At 36.8% G+C, this 22,378-nt stretch overlaps 1 pseudogene; it reads left to right on the top strand.

Annotated features, from left to right (window-relative positions):
- Window positions 1-17,868: 17,868 nt before the first annotated feature.
- LOC149142864 (glutamate synthase 1 [NADH], chloroplastic-like) overlaps window positions 17,869-22,378 on the top strand; it is a 107,162-nt pseudogene continuing 102,652 nt past the window's right edge.

Below are 22,378 nucleotides of genomic sequence, written 5' to 3'. Positions count from 1 at the left end.
AGAAGAAGGTGTTTCTAGCATGTAGGTGGAGCTTGGTGACGATGTCAAGTACTTAGTCATTGGGATGAGTTCTCATCCCTCATACTAATAGGAGAGGTTCTTGAGCTACATGAGGTATAGTATGTCCCTAGTTTAACAATTTATTTTGATTTCTTGTATAATAGATTTCAATTTATTTTGATTTCTTGTATAATAGATTTCAATTTCTTGTATAATAGATTTCAAGTGTATGGTTGAGATTGATGATTGGTGAGTAATCATCATAAAGCACAACCTTGATTGTGTTGAATTTTAGCTAGAGGAGTGCGTGAGGATGACCTTTACGAGTTGCTAACATACCCTATGAAGCATGGAGTTTTGGTGTAGAGCACTGACAATTTATGTGAGCTTTGGAATAGATGTTTAGGTCATTTAAACTATGGATATTTACCTTTCTTGAAGGAGAGGGTGGCAATATTGCTTGATTTCAAGGTAGAGAGGATAGAGGAGTGTGTAAAGGATGTGCTCTTGAAAAGCATGCTAAGACTTCTTTCCCAAGTAGTGAGCATAGATTGAGAGAAGTTCTTGATCTAGATGTGTGTGGACCAATGTCATCAACTTTCTTGACAAGGAATATCTATTACATTTCTTTCAGTTGATAATAGGAAAACTTAGATTTGTTTTATGAATATCAAAGGTATTTGATAGGTTCCAATAGTTCAAAGACCTTGTGTAGAACTAGATAAGTAAGAAGATGAAGGCACTGAGATTTGATAATGGAGGAGAGTGTCCCTCAAAGGAGTTTGATTTATTTTGTGGAGAAGTAGGGTATCAAGAGGGAGTTCACAATTCCTTACACCCAATAATAGAATGGGGTTGCTAAAAGGAAGAATAGGTCCATCGTTGAGAGAATGAAAGTTATGGTTCATGACCTAGATCTCCCTATGTAACTTTGGATAGAGGTATGCAATGCAATTATCTACATCCTAATAGATGTTCTCCTAGGGTATTGAAGGAAAAAATATCAAAGGAAGCTCTGATTGGTGAGAAAACATAGGTATCACACTTTTTTGGTTATCTTGTATATATTAAAATTCTTAAGGAGAGGAACGAAATTACATTTCTATAGTTGGAAGGGTACTTTTTCTGGTTACAATGATGCCTTCAAGGCTTATATAGTCTACATTTTATCAAAGAGAAAGTTAGTAGTGATTCAATAAGTGAAGCTAGATTAGGATGCTTGGTTGTAGAGGTATCAAGAGCCTCTAGTGGAGGATGAGGAGGGAGAAACACTTGTTGTCTTAAACATTGATATGGAGAAATCAAAACTTTTAAAATCAGATAATCAAGGTTTTGAAAGTGGATTGATTCTTCATAACCTTCTGTTGAAGCCCCGAAAATCGGGTCTACAACAAGGGGGATACCCGCCCGGTCCAGACCTTGGTTGGCAGCTCCTTATCCGTTTGGTATAGCGGGTCCGACTGGGGATAATGGGACTAGTTTCCCAATCTATGAGTGTGTGTGTGTAGAGTTTGATGTTCCTGGTCTAACAGTTCCTAATTTAAGATATTCTAATTCTAATTGTAATCTAATGCTATGCTATTGTAAACTAATAAGCAACAACATCTAAGTCTATACTAACCCAGGATGTAATTCTTCTATTATGCGATCTAAAAAGATTTCAAATAACAACTGGTAATAAAGATCATTCAGCTATTATAAGAAAGGAAATTAATAAGGATGAACCACTTCGCATAAAAAGTTAGACGAAACAGTTGTGAAAAGCATATCGCATAATGAGCTATTCATACATTAAGCATAAATAAATAGCTATCACCGTACAAAAAGTGCCAAATGATAACTCAGGCATTCATGCAATACTACATAAACAACTAAAAACTGTATATCACTTTAACATATAAGCAGAAATGGTCAAGAGATAAAAGTGCCATTTATGACTAGTCCTATTCATAAGCTTCAAGCGACAATGATTTATCTCTCCTTGCTCTAACATCCACTAAGAGTACAGAAGTGAAACATCAGTAGCAGACATCAAATACAAACATCAACAAATCTTGATCCATTCATTCACCAAAACCTCCTCTGAGGGTGCAAAAGTGCATGTTCTGAGGACAAGTTTTTGATAAATTTCTGGACCCTTCTCTAAATGCATGAGAAGGGTTTAAATACTACTAACTAAATAACTTAATTACACGGATTCAGGATACAGTTTAAATGACCGCCCTTTTTCTAAGCAAAAATAAAGCAAAACTATTTCTAAAAATTAAATCTAATATCTAACTATTTCTGCATTTGATCCTTAATGTTGCAAGCATTCAGTATTTGCCTGGGTAGAGTCGGCTGACTGTCTTCCGCTTTTGGTTGAGCGAAGCAAACATAATTGGTAAGAGGTGGCACCACCTTCTCAGCAAAGTCGATGATATACTCGAGAGTCATCCTCTGACTATGTGGATTTACTGCGTATGCCCAGTAATAATCTCAATTCACTTGATTAACCCTTTTGATTGCTTCTGCCTTTTCTTTAGCTTTCTATTTCCAGTTTGTTTTTTTTGCCATTGCTTCCTTGCACTTCTCAGGCTTACAGGTGACTGAGCCGTTAGAGGTATTTCCTTCTCGAACAATTTTCTCAGCGATGCACGATTAGCGCATCGGAAACTGCCTCCGTTCTTCGATCCGGGCTTCTGTGATGCGTTTTTTCCTTTTGCACATCTTCATCTTTATCGGGTATAAAGCTTCAAAATTTGTAAAAATAATGTCCTTGTGAGCTCTTGACCCTAATCATTAAACTGCCTGTTGATATCAGCATCCTTCAGTGCTCATTTAACCATGGCTGTATATGAATGATCTATAATGGATGGCTCAGCATCATTCTGTGAATCTGCGGCTCTGTTGCATGTGGTATCTGTTTATGAGAGCGTCTTTTCTCCATCTTTAAACATTGGAGTTTTACCCTTTTTCCTCATAGCTTCCTACACATTTCTTTGTGTAACTTTTGTTTTTCGTTCCTGCAGTTCACAGGTGAGGAGAGTAATGATAATAAATAACGATAGGGAAGTTTTAAATGCTACAGATATGAAAAAACATGCCACCTGACGTGAACTGGCTCTTCGAACAACAGAAAACCATATTTTATTAACAACTAGCATATAATACATTAATCATCATTAAAGCGCGTAACCAGAAAACTTTTTCTTGAATATTGAGCCAGGAAAATCTGCGATGGAATGTTTCTGCGATCTGCATCGCAGTATCTCATATCGCTGTATCGCATTACCGCAATTTCGTCGTGCTGTGCTATCGCAAGGTTGCTTGATCGTGCTATCGCAAGATCGCGGATCGCAGTATCGCAAGATCGCTTAATCATTAAATTGTTATGTGTCTTTCATGCAATTTTGCGAGATACGATATGCGATATCGCATATCGGCGTTTTCGCATATCGGCATTTTCTTAAGGTTTTCTAACGTGAACTTTTCTTAATGCATGCGATGCGATGGAGTTCGCATCGTGATCTCGCATTTTACCATTTTGACTCATAAGAAAATACCCTATCATTCTTTGCGCGATGCGATGTTTCTTAAGGAGTAACATATATGAGTTGATTTTTTGAATTTTTTGACTAAGGGTCCCCACTTACATAGTCTTATTGCTAATACTAAATAATGAGGGGTGTTGTTGGTGGCCACAACAATTGGCGATTCACTTGGAAGAACCAATTATCTCTGTTATTCTATTGAATTTTCTAAACTTCCAAAACAGAAAATTTTCAGAAAATTAAACTTTATTATGGAAAGAGAAAGTACATTATGCTCTAACCTGTCAATGATATTTTGTTTCAACTATTTTCCACTTTGATTATTTTCTTCTTCAGGCTAGTCCTTGTATTTACATCAGTCATTACTTGGTCTTGTAAAGATAAAACATAGTCTTCTCTATAAACCAATTTTAAATATGCTCATTTGTCGTAGGTAGAGCCTCTGCTGCCAGCAGGCCTTTATAGCCTCGACAGGGTTACCTGTTACTCAGCAATTATCCTGTATCCTACTTAAGGCAGCCTACAACTTTCAAAGAAAAATCCATATCCACACTTATTACTTTGATTTTCTTTTTTACTCTTAAAGAACAATGTCTTGGTTTGGTAGCCAAATTATGACACAGTCATTCACTTGATTTATAACTTTTCTAAACAAGCTGGCTCATGATGAGACCCCTTGTCTTTTGATTGCAACAATCTTGAGTTATTGCCCTATTGTGGTGTACAGTGTTGGAAAAGTCAGCAAGTTATAATATCTGTGATTATGATAAGCCGGCTCGTGATGAGACCTCTTATTCTTCAAGATAAAGTGTATCCTTGGGTTGTTCCTCTGAAAGATGTGATTTTCCTTAGCAGGGAGGAAGTCATTGTTTCCTTAAGATAGCTCTGGATGACAATAATAGAGTTTTTGGAAACAACTGTTCTACAGAGAATCTTTATTTTGTTATTGATACCTTTCATTGTACTGAGATAAAACAATTTCTTCACTAAAGGTTGTTTTCATCAAAATTTTTGAAGTTGAAACTAGTATCATATCTGGGCTAGAGTCTTTAACTGTATCTGTCAATAATAAAGATCAGTTTTCCAAAATATTTGCTATTTATACAAGCGAAAAGTTCAAAATCTGAAAGAGAATTGGTGTCTTTTTCGTAAATGCCTAATGTAACCACTCACAACTGGTTTTATTATGAAAAAGGAAAACAACTATTCTACAAAAAATAGAAGAATAATCTTCTATGGAAAATATTTCTTGAGAATTTGTCCATTAATAGGCAAAGAGTGTCTCTTACCTGCTAAACCCTGTAACACAAACGTTGATGGACCTATAACTTCTACAATTTGAAAAGGACCAAGCCACATTCTTTAAAATTTTGTATGTTTGCCTTTCTCTTCATGAGCATTGTCCCACTTTGAAACTAAGTCTCCCATCTGGAAATCTTTTTTGGTCATTATGTTTGAATCAAAAGAGGATTTTACTAGTGCTTGATGATGAGCATGCGTTTTCTTAGCCTATTCTCGTTGTTCTTCTAATTTGATTATTTCCATTTGTCTTAGCTATAAGGAAGAAGTGGGTACTTCATCAATGTATTGAACTAGAGACAAAGAGGGAATTGATACATGAGTTGGAAGAACCACTTCTTTCCCATAAACTAAATTAAAGGGAGAAGTGCCAATAGAAGCTTTTTGCGTTATTCGATCTGCCCATAAAGCATTTATCAAAGCCTTGTGCCAATTTTTATGATTTTGGTCAACTGCTCTTTTGATAATCCTGATTAGGTTTTTATTTGTGGACTCAGCTAACCCATTGCCTTGTGGGTAATAATTGGCCAAATATTTAAGTTTGAATCCTCTTTTAAGTGCAAATTCAGTCATTGCATTTCCAGAAAAGTATGATGCATTTTCAAACATTAAAGCGGAAGGCAATCCAAACCTGGTGATTATAAATTGATCTATGAACTCAACGATATTTTCAGCATTAGTCGTCTTGAGTGGAACTGCTTCTACCCACTTAGTAAAATAATCTGTTGCTGTGAGGATGTATCTATGCTGCTTAGAAGTGTAAGGAACGATCTCACCTATTATGTCCAATCCCCACTGACTGAAAGGTTGGTCAATGTTAACTGGATGTAGTGGTAAGGATGGCTTCTTTGTCTTCTAGTAGTAGTTTGGCAGACTTGACATTTCCTCACGTAACTGTGCGAGTCTTTAAATAACGTGGGCTAGTAATATCCTACGCGCAAGATTTTATGTGCAGTAGCATCTCCAGCATAGTGTCCGCCTGCTGGCCCATTGTGGAGTTCCTGCAAAATTTTTTCAGTTTCAGATTTCTCAAGACACCTAAGAAGAACAGAATCATAATTTATTCTAAAAAGAATATCATTTATGAGTTGATATTGTTTGGCCTTCAACCTTAGAGCTCTTTTCTTAGTATGATCGAGGTGTGAAGGAGCATACCCATTCTTAAGATAATAAATGATATCAGTGTATAATGACTCTGCATCGTTTAGGCTTACCTCGTATATTTGTACCTCTGCAAATGGAATTTCAGAAATTTGCGATGCTCCAGCCAGCGTTTTGCAGAAGCCTTGACCTCTCACAATGTTTGGTTTAATCTCAATGTCATATTCCTGTAAGGCAGTAACCCAATTGGATCATTTCTCACCCACATCCTTCTGTACTAGAAGGTTCCTTACCGGTGGAAATGGTACTATAATTTTAGTATGGGTTTTGAGTAAGAAAGGTCTAAAGTATTTGACCGCTTTGAAAACAGCATAAGCCTGTTTCTCCACGTCTGAATAATTTAATTTAGCACCCTGTAAATTTGAGCTGAAAAAAGCATTTGGGGCTTCCGCTTTTTCTTGATTTGCATGAGTGAGTATCGCAGCGTATGACCTATCTGAGACAAATGTGTATAAAACAAAAGGTTTTGAAAAATTCGGAGTTGCTAACGATGGAGCATTAATAATAGCTTTTTTTATTAGGTTGAATGCTTCACGTTCATCTTGGCCCCATTTAAAATTTGAATTCTTTTTAATCATGGTTTGCAAAGGAGACATGATTCATGAAAATTCCAGAACGAATCTCTTTACAAAGTTGATCTGACCAAGGAAAGATTGCATGGCTTTTTTGTTATGAGGTAAGGATATTTCAAAAATCTCTTTGATTCTGTCGGAATCAATGTGAATACCGGATTTTGACACTATGAATCCTAGAAGTTTCCCTTCACTTAGTGTGAAAAAAGATTTCTTTGGGTTAAGTGAAATTCCATACCTTAAACACCGTTGGAAGATTTGTTTCAAGTCTTTAAGATGGTCGCTTCGTTTCTTTGAATACACTGTTATATCATCCAAATAAATTACTATAGATTTATTGACTAAACCTTTGAATGTGATGTCCATGGCTCTCTAAAATGTGGCACCAGCATTAATCAAACCGAATGGCATCTTTCGATACGCGTATGTGCCTCATTTAGTTCTAAATGTGGTTTTCAATTGATCATCAGGATGTACCAACACTTGATTGTATCCTAAAAATCCATCCAAGAAAGACATTAATTTTGAGCCCGCCACTACCTGCAATATATGTTCCATAGGTGGTAAAGGAAAATTATCCTTTTGGCAGGCCTTGTTAAGGTTTCGAAAATCAAAGCAGATCCTAATATGTCCGTTTTTCTTTCTAACAGGTACCATATTGGAGACCCATTTGGAATGTCTGACGGGAAAGATTATTCTGGCTTTCAATAACTTGTTAAGCTCCGTTTTTATCTGATTTTCTAAATTGGGATGGATCTTTCTCAGCTTTTTTTGGACAAGTTTTTCATTATCGATCATGGGAATAGTATGTTGGATGATGGAAGCGTCGTATGTTTTCAGTTCATCATAATTCCAGGCAAAAACATTTTTATATTGTCTCAAAAGACGAATATACGCTAGTTTTTCTTTAGGGCTAGGCTGAGACCTAGATTAATGTTTCGTGGTTTAGCATCGGTTCTTAGGTTTACTAATTCGTAGTTCAAGGTTGAACTTTGGAGTTTTGAATTGGTAGACCTTTTAAACTGATCCTTCAAATCGTAAAAGTCTTCTAACTTGACTACCGACTTAGGTATAGCATTGTTAGTGCTATCTTGTTGTAATTTTCGATCATGTTGGTCTTCGTCAATTATTTGATTGGAGTAGGATCCTTCAGATGTGAGGAAATTTACAATATCAGGATCATCATTTAATACTCTCCAATTTGTGATGTTATCAGGAATGGATGGTCTAAAGATTAATTCCATTGAGAATCTATCTGGACTAAAATCCTCTGAAGGAATCAGCTTAGAAGCTACGTTAGCCAAAAGGTCTGCACTCGGGTTTTGGAGTTTGGGAATTAAAGAGATATTAAACGCTATGAAATGCTCAGTCAGATCTTGAACTAAGGATTGATAATGTTTTAAATGACCTGATAAGCAATGTATAGTGTTACATACCTGTTTAACCACAATCTCAGAGTCTCTGAAAACTTGAAGGTACTTGACGTCTAACCCGATCGCTTTGTACAACCCTTGGACCAAAGCCTCATATTCTGCTATATTGTTGGTGCAATCAAATTCGAGTCTGCATGTGAGCATGATTTTATCTCCTTCTGGACTAATCAGAATGCATCCTGCTCCTACTCCTTCGTCAGATCTAGAACCATCAAAAAATAATTTCCAAAACAAAGATTTATTTACAGGTTTATCTAAAAAATTGATACATTTCGAACTATCAGTTCGAGAAATTTTTTTGACTTGGGACAAAACAGAGTGTTATAAATAGGGTGATGCATGAGCATTGAAATTGTCGAGGAAAGAATCTATCGAGTAGTTGCCAATAATGCTGTTGTTATATGCTACTGGTTCATTTTCCCCCTCTAGCTCCATTACTATGTATTTCTGGTGTAGTTCTCGTTCAACTTTTATTTGATTCGGTTTACCGTTGTAGGGCAGCCACATGTGCGACCAGTTAGTTGTGAAGTATCCATAAAGTTTTTCTAACCAATCCCTGCTAATAATTAAGCCATAGAATTCTGGAATATTAGCAACTAGAATGTCAATAACTTGACATACCTTCGGGTTGGATGACAGCCTTATGGTTACTTGATTTAGTTCGCCAATCTCTTCAACTTGAGATCGATCTAGCTGAACTATGCGCACAGCGGATTTCTGCGGCTGAACATTTAACTTGGCACATATGGACTTTGGTAAAATATTAGATGAAGCACCAGAATCTACCAAACAATTGTGCACATTTTTATTGAAAATTTCATAAGTAAGGAGAAACGGGGGAGTATGAGATCTTGATCTTCCTCCAATTAGAGCGATGTCATTTGGATCAATCTTATTGATCGTGTTAGTTGGAGGTCTTCCCATGTTATGAGAAGCTTGAGAAAGTACAGCAGCAGGCAAAGGTGCAACTGGCACGGCATGTAATTCTTTCATCATTATCTTCTGTTGATGCTTTAACTTGCTCAATTCATAAAGGGTGATGTTGGCCCTAGTCTTTTTCATATCTTCTATAATATTGTACTCCATTTCATCCGACACGATCAGTGTTTTAGATGGAGTTGATTCATCTGTTTGGACTGGGCTGGTTTGAGTCGCTTTTGATGTCGTTTTCTTTGTTGCGACTTTATCCTTTATTGCAAAGCTTTCGCTCTTTGGCTTAGGGATAGTTTGGGGAGGATCAAGCTGATTTTTGCTTCGTGTGCTAACTGGGAATACTTCTTGATCTTCTTCTTGTGGGAGGATTAAATCCCACATTCCTTGTAATTCCACAGCGTCTTCTTCATCAATTTTCCCTTAAGTGGCAATTTCCTCATCCTCTTCTTTGGATTCAGCATTTGAAATAGCATTGGGTGGCTTTAAATCCATTGAAGGGCCTCTTTTAAAAGCTCTGTAGGGCTTTTTTGAAGAAGTTTTTGCTACTTGCTTTTTGATGTCGACCATTTCATTAGACATGGTCTTTAGAACTTTCTACAATCCTTCCAAATCGAATGGATCTTTTGCTTGTTTCTTCTTGGAGTCTTCCTTGAAGGTGACTTTCTTGGATTTACGTTCTTCTATCGCAGATTTCTTTTCCAGGGCTATTATTCGTTTCTCTACTGCTATTGCTTCTTTCATGTTATCGGCTAAGGTTGTTTTATTAGCCCTATCCACGAAGATTGCTATGTTTGATGGTAGAGCGGTGATATACCATTCACATCGTACTTCTTCGCTGGGCTGGGAAGCAGTAGGAATTTTGTTTAGAATTTTGTTGAAACGTAAATTGAAATCTTTGATAGGCTCTCTAGATTCGGCCCTAAGGTTGGATAGGTCGTTGATTAATGTTGCCGTAGACCTGTCATCACCAAACTTGGTCAGGAATTTCTCCTGGAAGATATCCCAACTAGTGATAGATCCGAAGGGTAATGAGAAATACCATGACCCAACTGTTCCTTGCAGAGTATAAGGAAAGAGTCGAACAACATCATCTTCATTAGTAGCCCCATTGAGATTAATGGATAGCATAAAGTTGTTTATGTGCTCCTCTGCTAGCATGCCTGCCTCGGGATTAACTTTAGGCAGCCACTCAGGATGGGCCGGTATTTGACTCAGGGGTGTAGGCATTAAGACTGCCCCAGGGTTATTCCATGGAGATTGGGCCATGGCTGTGCTACTAACAGTGGAAAGTGAAGAAGATGATCCCTATGGCTGGGAAGATGAGGATACTACGATTGTAGATGACTGAGGAAGAGTTGTGGGGGTTCTCGTGGATGGATGGACGATGATCTGAAGTGGCAGAGTGGATGGTTGACTTTACGGTGAAGAAGTTGAGATGGATGATGTTGACGAAAGGGTCTCACTGTCAGACTCTTTAGGTGATTTCCTGGCTCTTTTCCTGGTGGGAAGAGGTAATTCGATTGGCTGAACGCCAAACTTTTCACTCTTTATCATGGTCAGGGGATGAGCAGGGTTATATTGCGAAGTCACGCTGCCTTGAGATTTATCAGACCTTTGAGGAGAAATGGAAAATAGTTGAAGTTTGTGAATCAGAGATTCGACTTCAGGAAGTTCAACTGTGGATTGTTCTGAAATGTCAGGGTTTGTAGCAGCGGTTGATACTCGAGCAACTTCTAACTTTGGATTTAAGTGTAATGGAGAAGTCTAGGGAGATGGTGAGGGCGATTTACTCTCAGAATGGTATTCAGATTTATATTTACTTGCCATTCATAGTTCAGGCCCTCCTTCTAGCGCCAAATATGTTGAAGCCCCGAAAATCGGGTCTACAACAAGGGGGATACCTGCCCGGTCCGGACCTTGGTTGGCAGCTCCTTATCCGTTTGGTATAGCGGGTCCGATTGGGGATAATAGGACCAGTTTCCCAATCTATGAGTGTGTGTGTGTGTAGAGTTTGATGTTCCTGGTCTAACAGTTCCTAATTTAAGATATTCTAATTCTAATTGTAATCTAATGCTATGCTACTGTAAACTAATAAGCAACAACATCTAAGTCTATACTAACCCGGGATGTAATTCTTCTATTATGCGATCTAAAAAGATTTCAAATAACAACTGGTAATAAAGATCATTCAGCTATTATAAGGAAGGAAATTAATAAGGATGAACCACTTCGCATAAAATGTTAGACGAAACAGTTGTGAAAAACATATCGTATAATGAGCTATTCATACATTAAGCATAAATAAATAGCTATCACCGTACAAAAAGTGCCAAATGATAACTCAGGCATTCATGCAATAATACATAAACAACTAAAAACTGTATATCACTTTAACATATAAGCAGAAATGGTCAAGAGATAAAAGTACCATTTATGACTAGTCCTACTCATAAGCTTCAAGCGACAATGATTTATCTCTCCTTGCTCTAACATCCACTAAGAGTACAGAAGTGCAACATCAGTAGTAGACATCAAATGCAAACATCAACAAATCTTGATCCATTCATTCACCAAAACCTCCTCTGAGGGTGCAAAAGTGCATGTTCTGAGGACAGGTTTTTGATAAATTTCTTGACCCTTCTCTAAATGCATGAGAAGGGTTTAAATACTACTAACTAAATAACTTAATTACACGGATTCGGGATACGGTTTAAATGACCGCCCTTTTTTAAAGCAAAAATAAAGCAAAACTATTTCTAAAAATTAAATCTAATATCTAACTATTTCTGCATTTTCTCCTTAATGTTGCAAGCATTCAGTATTTGCCTGGGTAGAGTCGGCTGACTGTCTTCTGCTTTTGGTTGAGCGAAGCAAACAGAATTGGTAAGAGTTGGCACCACCTTCTCAGCAAAGTCGATGATATACTCGAGAGTCATCCTCTGACTATGTGGATTTACTGCGTATGCCCAGTAATAATCTCAGTTCACTTGATTAACCCTTTGGATTGCTTCTGCCTTTTCTTTAGCTTTCTATTTCTAGTTTGTTTTTTTTGCCATTGCTTCCTTGCACTTCTCGGGCTTATAGGTGACTGAGCCATTAGAGGGATTTCCTTCTCGAACAATTTTCTCAGCGATGCGCAATTAGCACATCGGAAACTGCCTCCGTTCTTTGATCCGGGCTTCTCTGATGCGTTTTTTCCTTTTGCACATCTTCATCTTTATCGGGTATAAAGCTTCAAAATTTGTAAAAATAATGTCCTTGTGAGCTCTTGACCCTGATCATTAAACTTCCTGTTGATATCAGCATCCTTCAATGCTCATTTAACCATGGCTATATATGAACGATCTGTAATGGATGGCTCAGCAGAATTCTGTGAATCTGCGTCTCTGTTGCATGTGGTATATGTTTATGAGAGTGTCTTTTCTCCGTCTTTAAACATTGGAGTTTTACCCTTTTTCCTCATAGCTTCCTGCACATTGCTTTGTGTAACTTTTGTTTTTCGTTCCTGCAGTTCACAGGTGAGGAGAGTAATGATAATAAATAACGACAGGAAAGTTTTAAATGCTACGGATATGCAAAAACACGCCACCTGACGTGAACTGGCTCTTCGAACAACACAAAACCATATTTTATTAACAACTGGCATATAATACATTAATCATCATTAAAGCACGTAACCAGAAAACTTTTTCTTGAATATTGAGCCAGGAAAATCTGCGATGGAATGTTTTTACGATCTGCATCGCATATCGCTGTATCGCATTACCGCAATTTCGTCATGCTGTGCTATCGCAAGGTTGCTTGATCGTGCTATCACAAGATCGCGGATCACAGTATCGCAAGATCGCAAATCGCTTAATCATTAAATCGTTATGTCTTTCATGCAATTTTGCGAGATGCGATATGCAATATCGCATATCGGTGTTTTTGCATATCGGCATTTTCTTAAGGTTTTCTAACGTGAGCTTTTCTTAATGCACGCAGTGCGATGGAGTTCGCATCACGATCTCGCATTTTACCATTTTGACTCATAAGAAAATACCCTATCATTCTTTGCGCAATGCGATGTTTCTTAAGGAGTAACATATATGAGTTGGTTTTTTGAATTTTTTGACTAAGGGTCCCCACTTACATAGTCTTATTGCTAATACTAAATAAGGAGGGGGGTTGTTGGTGGCCACAACACCTTCTAGTGTAGCTAGGAAGCCTATGTGTCTTACCTAGACTTGCGAGATGCACATAAGCAAGTTGGAGCTCCAAAGATACTCTTTTGAGTGCACCAACCTCCTAAATGTTTCTGAATTATGTTGCATTGATCTCTTCCATCATTGATGTAGAGCCTTTTAGTTATGAGGAAGTAGTGGGTGAGAAAGTATAGCAAAATTCCATGGTGGAGGATTGTAATTCCATCATGAAGAATTATGTTTGGGAGAGTGTGATGATTTGAGTGGGTGAGTTAGTGATTGATTCCAGGGGGTGTGCAATATGAATCATGAAACATTGTTATCATAACCAGACCGAAATAGGTGGAACCGCCCAGTCTAATATTTTGGGAGTAAATTGGTCTGGTTCAAGCTCGAGAACTGAAAATGAATTGAATCAAAGGAAAACCACCATAATTTTGACTTCCAAATGATGCCACTGAGGTTCCTCTTCCTCACCTCTTGCACCAATACAAATTGAATCACTGAACGCAGAATTTAGAGACATGAGGCTTATTTAGAGACATAAGGATCTGAATGTAGACTTTAGAGACATGAGGATTATTCAATGAAGAGGGAGTTGTACTCTCATAGTTGTCCTTTGTATTCAATGCGTAAGAGTCTGCACTATCATAAAATCCTATATCATTTAGTGGGACTCATGAAGATTTCAATCGTTCTCTGAAATGTGAAATCCTAAAATCAATTTCAAAACATGGTCACTGGTAGAGACCATAGATTGATTTTAGGGTTTGATTTTGAGTCACATTTCAAAAATATAGAATCCAAGTCTAGATATCAGGTCAATTGTCTGCTACGTGCATGATATTTCTCTCGCAATGATCGCATATTAGACTTCCACAAATTTGAAATAGGATGTTGATTTAGTGTACAATAGGGTTTCCACCATTAGTCGCTCATCTCTCAGTTTGAATGGTAGAGTCACTCATGGTTGTGTAATTGAGTCATTAGAGGGTGGTGATTGCATAACACATAGAGATTTTCGAAGTCCCTTAGAGTACGTAAAAGCTCTAGGTCGCAGGTATTCTAGCACTATAAGCAAAGGTGACAACTCTGCTACATGGTAGTGTTGAAAATATAGGGAAAATCCCTCAAATGCCTTGTGGCAATCCTTAAACAAGGAGGTGGATAAATTCAATAAGCCTTCTATTTTGTCGATTGGGATTCAAGGAAGGAGATCTTTGAATCACTACTTCAGGCCATATTGAACTTGAAGTATAAGGTAAGGAAGGAAATTCTACTATGTGGATAGATAAATTATACAACACTTTAGACCAAGAGGGTCGCAACGATGGATTGACAATCCACAGCAAATTTTAGTTATCATAGTTGTCAGGTAGAGTTTGGTTCTCAATATTTATATTTCAAACTTGGAAACCTTACCATATTCTCGACGCAAAAAAATCATTTTGATATCTAATGAGATGGAAAAAAAGATCAACGAAAACCAATTTGAGCAGGTGAGCCACTCTTCCCCTAATACCGTTGGTACTCTATTATGGTAAAATGGTTGAAAGTTGAAAGTATATATTTTTAGGTTATAAGTATATCTCCCCTTTTTTTGGGTTGGAGTTGAGGTATTTCTCCCACTGGCACTATACTGGTCTTTTAATTGCCTCTCTACCAAACTCCTCCAGGGCTGAGTTGACTCAAATTTAACTCCAATCTTTGGGGAAAGAATCAAATCAGGCCCATTAAGAGATAACTTGGTCTGGAGCACTGTCGCAATAGTCAAATTGACTATCAAACTTTATTCTATCTTTAAAAAAATTAAAAATTAAAATAAAAATTAACAAAAAAAATTAAAAATTGTTGTCCTTGTTTATTTAACCGATTTAATAACTTGGTCTCATAACATACAGATGGAAAACCACTTGTCGATGCCCAAAATCCATGGAATTTTATTGGATGTGCTATCATCTATAACATTTTTGGATGCTATAGAAAAGTAAGACTCAGGTAGAGATTGCATCCATTGACACGACCCCTTTTGATTGCAAGAACTGGGGTGGTTCCTGAGGTCTGGAGGTTAGAAAGTTTTTCCCCTTGAGTGTGGCATTGTGCACCCCATAAGATGACATTAATGATGTACCCTGATATGTAGCACAAGGAGATAATTTCCTTCCACATTCTTGGCTCCTCCTTTCGGCATTCCTTTGCACCTCTCGGTGAAATTCCTAATTTATTTTTTAACAATTGAATATATAAGTATACATAGAATGGGAATTGGTTTTTTTCCTTATTAGCATTTGGTGGTGAAAAGGTAACAAATCCCTCCTTGTTTCCTTACATTTATCAAGCCCTATTTTTACTCATTTTAGTGACCACAAGTTTTCTTTACTTTCTTTTTTATATTTCCCTCAACGTATTTCTTAATTTAGTGGGAGTTTTAACATTTTAGAGTTTGTTTCCACTGTTGTTGTACCACCTTGGCAAAAAATAGCCATCCATAGTTTGTGTTTCCTAACCCTGAGGTAAAGCTTATCATCCCAAATGTTGATTTCATTTGCTATATTTTCCCACATGCTAACTGGATTTGCTATATTTCAATTCTAGGATTTTATTTTGAATGTGGTGGAAAACTGCATTTAAGGTCACTCCTTGTTGTTCTAATAAATTCTACATAATGTTCCGGAGGATTTTATGTAATGTTGAGGTGAATTTCGGAGATGTTTGGAATGGCATTGTCCATATATGATGTATGTTTAAGTGTTATTATTTCATATCTAGTATTGGCTTTTACTTTCATATAATAACTTAAACGCTATGATGGATTTGAATATGTCATTGGTTTAATGTCTTTCAGTGGGGTTATTATATGATTTCCTTTCTGAAATAAGTTTGTAATCATGGGCATGTTTTTCATTTTTGTGGAGCAGGGTTGTGAAGTGGGGTGGTATAGAAAACTAGGGGAATTGAAGAGTGGAATGGGTCAAAATCTCAAGTCACTCAATCTCCTCAATGTCATATAGTGAATGATGGAAGGGAGCGGGGGATGTTGCTGGTGATAATGAGCACTCAGAGAGGCCATTTCCTTTGAATTCCAATGGAGGAGTGAGTATGGTGAATCGTGAAATTGACTTTGGACTCCCTATTGTTAAGTTTTGTTTGCATTGATCTTCTTGTGTGTGTTTTAGTGTGTGTTTTCCATTGTGTGTTTTACAAGACATGAAGAAACTAATTATCATACCTCATACCACTTAATTCATTTGTTGAGTTGAAGTAGTTTTGTATTTTTGTGCATATTTATGCCATGGAAGTTTTCCAATATCCTCCATAAATAGGTGAATAATGAGTTTTTGGTTCACCGGTGAAAGAAGTCGATGCATGATTAGGTTAGTTATCATAAACAGGGTTGGGTGGTTGTAATGGCTTGCCTTAGTGAAGCTGTAAGGGGAACCACTAGTTTTTTTTCGAAGTGGAATCATCTGTGTCGGAAAATTTATTAAAACCCTATTAGGAGGAAGGCTTGATTCGGAGATCGGTGAGAGACATGTTCCAGCCACCAAAATAGGTCCCAAACTGAAGGCATAAGTGGGTTTATATTGAGCACAGGTTATGCTCTTGATGTTGTTATGATATAACAACATGTCCCATCCTTCCATGAAGAAATTCATGAAATATATCTACCATGCCCATGCTATGAAGTACATCTCACTCCAGTTCCTTCCTTTATATTCTACAGTAGTCACTGCATACTCCAGAGAGATGTGGGTGTGGAGGGATATGTGGATGCATTATGTCTTGGACAGAGGAAGAGACCAAAATCATGCTTTCTCATCAAATATTTCTAACTCTAAATGATTTTCTGATGTCATGTGCATACTTCCATGTCTTTGTTCCTGAGAAAACAATGCCATGGGTGCAACCAGGGCCTGTCACATGTGTAGAATGGGAGATTGACAGAGGTGACTCAGAGGTCGATTCCCCTACAGCCTTTGAAATATTTGATATTGATCCAGAATTCATATGCAAATAGTAACTTATATCTTCATTCCAATGAGTGGAGCAAACAATGATGACTGGATAATGTTGTTGATCAGATGTCTCAGGTCTAAATATAAAGTAGATAGAGAAGTGAGGGTATTGGGTTTGGATATCTTGTTTAACTTTATTTCCCAGAGCAAAAAAGGTAGTCAATGTTAGTAGTAGAATAATATGATATTTCTTCCTTAATTAAAGAACAAATACAACACAACTTCCTTAATATTGCCAAGGTTCATAGAAACATTAATCAATATTGTACTAACTGGTTGGTTAAGTATGGATGGTTCCTCTAGCTCTTTGGTAGCCAGAAGGACAATGAGAGATTGTGTTGTGGAAAACAAAGGAACTCGCTTTGTTTCTAATTCATTTTTAACTAGTGCTCTGATCAAGTGTAATGCCAATAGCACTTGCCAATTGTTGAGTTTTAGAGGTTGTCTTGTAGGCATGAGATCCTTGTCTTTAATAGTGAGTTATGTGAACTTGATTTGTTCTATCAGTTGGACTATGCTTTTTGGGCTAGAAGGAAGTTCCAGCAACTAGTATGGCCATAAACTCTATGCCACCCTCTAAACGTAGAGTTGTTGTGAAAATGAAAACCATTGGTATTGCTTCGGGGATGGACTGGTTGCATTTGTATTTAATTAGGAGACAAATTTTATTTAAATAGAAAAAAGAGTCTTATGGTTTGGAGATAGGGTGCATTGTAGGGGGAATTTTGGGTACAAATATGGGAAATGGGTGTATAGTTTTCTGCAAGGCCTGGTTTCGGTCAAGCGGGAAATGGGAAGTTGTCTTCTTGGTGACCATGGTGATCGAGAGGAATATGATAGAACACGTTAGTGAACTCATGTATCCTCAAGGAGTATATGTGAAATTCATCTCTAGCAATGATTCCATGGTATTTAGCTATGGAATTATGGTGTACTCTTTTGCATTCTTGTTGAATGCTATCTTGCCTAGAGTTCGTTGTAAGTGGGAAAACTTCCCATTTTGATATATTTTTTGTAAGAAAATTTGAGGCCTTTTTTAACAAGAAGAAGAGTATTTATATTTCCTAATAAACTAGTTGTATGCGTATAATGATGATAATGAATCACTCATCTTGATCATTTTGTTGGTTTCTCCCATAAATGAACTTTCCTTTTCTAGCTTTTCACATAACTTCATTTCTATCTCTTTTTACTAGTAGACATACACACTGATTTTGTCATGACATAGACACTACTTTTGTAATCTCAAAGACACTTATTATTGTTACAAACACCATGAAATACTAAAAAATATCAATTTCTTTATTAATTGTAGACAAATTTTCAAAATTATGTGGTTCAAAATTTTAATTAAAGTTGTCTTCATTCAGTGTCACTTGGCACATCAAATATGTTATGTTACCTCTCTATTGTGTTCTTGAGCTTCCCGAAATTCTGTCCACTCTTATCAAGTTTCAAGGTCTATGTGATGACTGGAAAATTTGTGCATTCATGTGTATATACGCCCAAAAGTTTGAGAATTCCATCTATGATGTAGGTTGCTCCATTGGCCATTTGACCAACTTCCCATTTGTATTTTCTTTAAACATGAAGGAACTTCATAGACGATACTGGGGGTAGTTTGGGAGAGCACATCTTATGAGATAACATCACGATTTTCACTTATTGCCAAGACATGTTGTTAGGATTATTATGTTTTGTGCATGGTATACTTTTAGGCATGCATTTGAAGGCTCCTTCCTACATTATACTAGATATTTTTTATTAACATTTATTTTAAATATTCATCTACAAGGTGCAAAGGCTGGTGAAGGTGGTGAAATTCATGGCCATAAAGCCATTGGTGATATTGTTGTTACAAGAAAATCAACTACTGATGTGGGGCTCATTAGCCCTCCACATCATGATATTTATTCCATTGAAGATATAACACAACTTATTTATGATTTTAAGGAAATTATAGAGTAATGAATTAAAGGAAGAATTTTCATTTTACTTTTTAAAGAATATGTACACATTGTTCTATTATGTGCTATTTTATTTTTATTCAGTTCTTACAGTGGTCTAAGAATTTGGCATGCCTTGGGATATCCTAGAAGGAGATGGGTTGGGCATTCTAGTTGAAGATTAAAAGGCTTTATTCCTGAAAATTATATGTAGTTATGTTAACTAATCTATGCAAAACGAATTTCATAATTTATGCTTAAATATTGGTAGGGCCATTTTTTTCTGACATGAAATGCATAGGCACAAATTTCATCTAAATTGTAGACTATAATTTGATGTGTGTGTTTTGGATGTCTGGAATTTGGAGGCTTCTTTGAGTATTATCTTTCTTCCCAATCCCTCTTTTCTTGAACCACACACAATTTCCAATGTTTGTTAGCCTAAACAATGAAATGTACATCTCCTAAAAGGACCGTCAACAAAAGTTGGTCAAAACCATCTGCCTTCCTCTGAACCAAACGTTGGGGGCCTTTACATGTTGTAAGGTTTCATGTTTGAGATATGAGGTTTGTAGTGCTAGAAGGTGAGAAAGATGTATCTAACTATTTTGATGGATTTTGCTACAGAATCCTAATCCAAGAGCTAGAATCAGCATAAAGCTGGTCTCTGAAGCTGGAGATGGAGTGATAGCAAGTGGTGTAGTAAAGGGTCATGCAAATCATGTATTTATTTCAAGACATGATGGTGGTACTAGAGCATCTCAGTGGACATGAATAAAAAATTTTGGGTTGCCATGGGAAGCTGGGCTAGCAGAGACTCAATAGGGATTCGTGACTAATGACTTGCGTGGTCATACAGTTCTAGAAATAGATGGTCATCTAAAAACAAGAAGAGATGTTGTCATAGTTGCTCTCCTTGGTGCAAAAGAGTTTGATTTTGGTACATCACCCCTTATCAGTATAGTTTGCATCATGATGCGTACAAAAGCACATGTCTGGTTGGTATTGCTACTCAGGATCCTATTTTAACGAAAAAATTTGTAGGAGAACCAAAACATGTCATTAATTTCTTCTTTATGCTTGTCGAAGAGGTTTGTGAACTTGTGTTTGAGATCGGTTTCAAAATTACAAAGGAGATGGTCAGTCATGCAGATATGCTAGATATGGATAAATAGGTTATAGGAAGTAATGAGAAGCTTTAAAATATCAATCATTCTTTGCTACTTCATCCTGTGGTGGAGATTCACCCATAAGTTGCTCAATATTATGTTCAAGCCCAAGATTATGGTGTAGATATGGCCTTGGACCAAGAGCTGATCACGATTTCAAAGGTAGCTCTAGAGAAAGGTATACTTGCTTACATGGGTATTCCCATAAGGAATTTCAATAGACCTTTTGGTACAATGCCTAGCCATGAAGTTACGAAAAGATACAATATGACAAGTTTTCCCACATACATGATTCTTGTAAAAAAATAATAGGCAATGTAGGTCAGATCCTTGGGGCATTCCTTTGTTAAGGTGTTAACCTAGAGTTGTAAGTGTGCATAAGTGATTGTGTTTGTAAGGGTTTGTCAGGAGACAAGATCGTGGTTTACCCTCCTAGAAGAAGCCAATTTGATCCTAAAGAAAACATTGTCATTGGGAATGTTTCTCGATATGGGGAAACAAGTGGATAAGCATACTTCAATGGCATGGTAGCAGAGGGGTTTTATGTGAGGAATTCGGGTGTGAAAGAAGTGGTTGAGGGAGTAGGAGATGATGGATGTGAATATATTGCTAGTGGAACTATGGTCATCTTGGGAGAAACTAGGAGGAATTTTGCAGTTGGAGTGAGTGGAGGTATTTCCTATGCTCTTAATGTTGATGGAAAATTTGATTCAAGATGCAATCTCGAGTTGGTAGACCTTGAAAATGTTGAAGAGGAAGATGATGTCATGACATTGAAGATGATGATACAACAATACCAACATCACTCTAACAGTTAGCTGGCAAGAGAAGTCCTTGCTAATTTTGAATCTTTCCTCCCAAAGTTTGTGAAAGTATTCCCACAATACTATAAAAGAGTGTTCCAAGAAATGAAGCCTAGGAATATTGTCAAGGAAGTAGAGGAGGCTGCCAGGATGAAGAAATATTCCTTTAGGGAATTGAAGAGGATGGCAAAACTTGCTTCAAATCAACATAAAAAAATGACAGGGATTACAAGGTACATTTTCATGTAGTTCAACTCATTTTTTGTTTATTTTAATTTCAATTATATAACATGTATATCATCATCAAATATTAACTCCACCCTATAAAATCCTTGACTCTTTCAACTGATTTGACAATTTCATCAAATATTAAGTTGTATAAATGATTAGTATGATGACTTGGTCATTGGGCTAACATTTCTATCTAGTTTGCAACAAAGTGAACATAAATTGGTGGCACAGAGACCTACAAAAGTGGTTTTCTGATGTATGAGAGTGAAAGTCTTACATATAGATATGTTACAGTACAGATGTATGATTGGAAATAAGTGGTTGAGGAAAACAAGCCAATGCGACTACTGAAAACACAATCAACTAGGTGTATGAATTGCAGAACCCGATTTTGTCATCAAGTTAAAGTCCAAACATCATTTATTTTCCCCTAATTATTTATTAAAATAGAAAGTGAAACATAATGTAGTGATACAATTCAAACTTCATATGTTATAAATTATATTCATTGTTTGAGTGTTTTCCTTTTTGTATATTGCAAAGCTTCTTAATTACATTCCTTGTTCATGTATAATTTTTGTTTTGCTAGATTGTACATTTGTTTGTATTTTGAATGCGTGAAACTTTTTCCTCCATGCAGGATAATAGTGGATGTCCTCTTGGTAACAAAATACCTCAGTGGAATGAATTCATGCACCAAGGGCATTGGCGAGAAACATTGGACCAACTGCTGGAAACAAATAATTTTCCAAAATTCATTGGACGTGTATGCCCTAATCCTTGTGAAGGTTTGTGTGTACTAGGAATAATTGAAAATCCAATATCTATTAAAAGCATTCAATATGCCATCATTGATAAAGATTTTGAAGAAGGTTATATTGTTATCGGGAAATCTAGTGTCTATGCAGAGCTGCTAGTCCCACTAAGACTGGTAGCTATCTTAGAAACAAACAAACTAAAAATACTTTCATTTTCCTTTATGAGAAGTAGATAAGAGGGGAACAAAGGAGACCAACCTCTGTCTTGCGCTTGGTTCCTTGCTTGATTCCTCTCCCTTCTGATAGATCTTTGCCACTTGCTTCATCGTCTACCTAGCTT

The sequence above is a fragment of the Pinus tabuliformis genome, chromosome X, assembly GCF_031772625.1.
Source record: "Pinus tabuliformis cultivar Carrire ecotype Pingquan chromosome X, CPIR1, whole genome shotgun sequence".
In the NCBI taxonomy this organism is placed as follows: domain Eukaryota; kingdom Viridiplantae; phylum Streptophyta; class Pinopsida; order Pinales; family Pinaceae; genus Pinus; species Pinus tabuliformis.
Note: the sequence above shows the minus strand (reverse complement) of the source record. Positions and strands in the feature narration are given on the sequence as shown.